Source organism: Hylobates moloch, unplaced genomic scaffold (genome assembly GCF_009828535.3).
Source record: "Hylobates moloch isolate HMO894 unplaced genomic scaffold, HMol_V3 SCAFFOLD_15, whole genome shotgun sequence".
NCBI lineage: Eukaryota > Metazoa > Chordata > Mammalia > Primates > Hylobatidae > Hylobates > Hylobates moloch.
Window position 1 is genome coordinate 29708848 of NW_026652290.1, and position 3759 is coordinate 29712606.

A 3759-nucleotide genomic window follows, 5' to 3' on the forward strand; every position below is an offset into this window, starting at 1 on the left:
TAAGGTGGGAAGATTGCTTGAGCTCAGGAGGTCAAGACTACAGTAAGCGGTGATCATGCAAGTGCACTCCCACCTGGGCAACAGAGCAAGACCTTGTCTCAAAAAAAAATTTTTGGGGGCCAGACACAGTGGCTCGCACCTGTAATCCCAGCACTTTCGGAGGCTGAGGCGGGCAGATCACCTGAGGTCAGGAGTTCAAAACCAGCCTGGCCAACATGGTGAAACCCCCTCTCTACAAAAATTAGCTGGGCATGATGGCGGGTGCCTGTAATCCCAGCAACTTGAGAGGCTGAGGCAGGAGAATCACCTGAACCCAGGAGGCGGTGAGCTGAGAGCTCGCCATTGCACTCCAGCCTGGGTGACAAGAGCGAAACACCGTGTCAAAAAAAAAAAAATTGTTAATTTTGGGCCAGGCACAGTGACTCACGCCTATAATCCCAGCACTTTGGGAGGCCCAGATGGGCGGATCGCCTGAGGTCAGGAGTTCAAAACCAGCCTGTTCAACATGATGAAACCCCATCTCTACTAAAAATACAAAAATTAGCTGGGTGTGGTGGTGAGTCCCTGTAATTCCAGCTACTTGGGAGGCTGAGGCAGGAGAATAGCCTGAACCTGGGAGGTGGAGGTTGCAGTGAGCCAAGACCATGTCACTGTACTCCAGCCTGGGTGACAGAGTGAGGCTCCATCTCAAAAAAAAAAAAAAAAAAAACCCAAAAACAACAACAAAAAAAGATTTTGTTAATTTTGCAGTGATCTAGAAATTTTGAGTTAAAAAGTCATTAATTTTTGAAAAATTCTCAGCCATTATTATGTCAAATATTTCTTCTGTTCCTTTCTCACTTTCTTCTCTTTTTGGTATTCCTACTACATGTAAGTTATACCTTTCATAATTGTTCCACAGTTCTTGGATCTTGGATAGTCTGTTCTATCTTTTTCATCATATCTTCCCTTTTCATTTCGGTTTCAGAAGTTCTATTGACATATCTTTTTTTTTTTTTTTTGACACGGAGTCTCGCTCTGTCGCCAAGGCTGGAGTGCAGTGGCACGATCTCAGCTCACTGCAACCCTACCTCCTGGGTTCAAGCAATTCTTCTGCCTCAGCCTCCCAAGTAGCTGGGAGTACAGGTGCACCCCACCACGCCCAGCTAATTTTTGTATTTTTAGTAAAGACGGGGTTTCACCATATTGACCAGGCTGGTCTCGAACTCCTGACTTGGTGATCCACCTGCCTCGGCCTCCCAAAGTGCTGGGATTACAGGCGTGAGCCACCGCACCCAGCCGACATATCTTTAAGCTCACGGATTCTTCCCTTGGTCATGTCCAGTCTACAGATGAGCAGATGAGCCCATCAAATGCATTCTACCTCCTCTTTGTCTTTTTTTTTTTTTTTTTTCTGAGAAGGACTCTCACTCTTGTCACCTAGGCTGGAGTGCAGTGGCGCAATCTCTGCTCACTGAAACCTCTGCCTCCTGGGTTCAAGCGATTCTCCTGCCTCAGCCTCCTGAGTCGCTGGGACTACAGGCAGGGCCCTTTTCACGTTACGCCGTGAGTTTTTTTTTTTTTTTTTTTGTATTTTTAGTAGAGATGGGATTTCACCGTGTTAGCCAAGATGGTCTTGATCTCCTGACCTCGTGATCCGCCTGCCTCTGCCTCCCAAAGTGCTGGGATTATAGGTGTGAGCCACCACGCCCGGCCTCTACCTTTCTCTTTTTTTTATTTTTTATTTTTATTTTTTGCTATCCCTCCCCCCTCTCCCTACCTTTCTCTTGCAGTGTTTTTAATTTCCAGCATTTCCTTCTGATTCTTTCTTAGAGTTTCCATCTTTCTGCTTGCATTACTTATCTGTTCTTGCATGGTGTTCACTTTTTCCATTAGAGGCCTTAGCATGTTAATCATAGTTACTTTAAATTCCAGGTCTGATCATTCCAAACTCTTTTGTCATATCTGAGTCTGGTTCTGATGCTTGCTTTATGTCTCCAAATTTCATTTTTTGCCATTTAGCATGCCTTATACATTTTTTGTTGAAACCTAGACATGATGCTTCACGTTAAAGAAACTGAGGTAGACAGGCCTTTAGGGTAATGCTTTATGATTATTTGGCTAGGAGTTAGGCTGTGTTTACTTTTTATTGTAGCTGTTATGTGTTAGAGGTTAAAATTATTTTCCCATGTCCTTGTTTGGCTAGGAGTTGGGCTGTGTTTACTGTTGTTGTAGCTGTATGTGTTATGGGTTAAAATTATTTTCCAATGTCCTTGTTTTTGTATCCCCTGTTTCCTTTTCTTCCTTTCTTTCCTTTCTTCCTTTCTCTTTCTTTCTCTTTCTTTCTTCTTTCTTTCTTTTTCTTTCTTTCTTTCTTCTTTCTTTCTTTCTTTCTTTTCTTTCCCTTCCTTCCTTCCTTCCTTCCTTCATTCCCTCCCTCCCTCTCTCTCTCTCCTTCTCTCTCTCTCTTTTCTTCCTTCCTTCCTTCCTTCCTTCCTTCCTTCCTTTCTTTCTTCTTTTTCTTTTTTCAGTCTCACTCTGTCACCCAGGCTGGAGTGCAGTGGCATGATCTTGACTCACTGAAACCTCCACCTCCACCTCCCGGGTTTAAGCAATTCTCCTGCCTCAGCCTCCCGAGTAGCTGGGATTACAGGTGTGCACCACCACACCCAGCTAATTTTTGTATTTTTAATAGAGATGGGGTTTCGCTATGTTGGCTAGGCTGGTCTCAAACTCCTGGCCTCAAGCGATTCACCCACCTCGGTCTTCCAAAGTGCTGGGGTTACAGATATGAGCCACAGTGCCTGGCCATGTATCCCCTGTTTTCTTTGGGTTTCTCTAGTGACAACTTCTGAAAATAGAGTCTGAGCCTTGCCGTTCTTTTAAATATAATCCACTGTTATACAGGAGGCCGATTAATGTAGTGGTAAGGTGCTGGGGAAGAGGAAGTATTCTATAATCCTGTGAGCAGGTCTTTTGGCAAGCCTGTGCCTCCAGGCTGTGACCTTCATAAGTGCTTCTCAGCATTTTTTTCTTTTTCTTTTTTTTTTTTTTTAGATGGAGTTTGACTCTTGTTTTCCAGGCTGGAGTGCAATGGCATGATCTCAGCTCACCACAACCTCCGACTCCCGGGTTCAAGCGATTCTCCTGCCTCAGCTTACCCAGTAGCTGGGATTACAGGCATGCGGCACCACGCCCAGCTAATTTTGTACTTTTAGTGGAGACGGGGTTTCTCCGTGTTGGTCAGGCTGGTCTCAAACTCCCGACCTTAGGTGATCCACCTGCCTCAGCCTCCCAAAGTGCTGGGATTACAGGCGTGAGTTTTTAACTCTTTAAGTTTGTCCACAGGCTGAGCCTCCTGCAATTTGTCAATTATAGTTTAAGTTTTTCTATCAGTACAGGCTTTGGCTACTGGTAAGCTACTGTGGTTCTTTGTGGTTCTCGGTAACCACCTCTTTCTCTGGTATTTGGGATGGCAGTTTGCCCTGTGACCTCAATTCTCTGATGGATCTAAGAAAAGTTGCTAGTTTGTTCAGTTTTTTTCTTGTCGTAAGCACAAAAATGATAACTTCCAAGCTTTTTCACATGTCAGACCAGAAACTAGAAGCCCCTTAATTAATATTTCTACCTCAGTGATTCTTAACTTAAATTCCTAGTCTAGGTTTTTCCTCTGAGCTTCTGATCTATCTACACTTCCACTCAAATATCTCCGAGGTAACTCAGTGCAATGTGTCAAGACCAAATTTACGATCTTCTCCTCCCCAAAACAAATAATTTTTC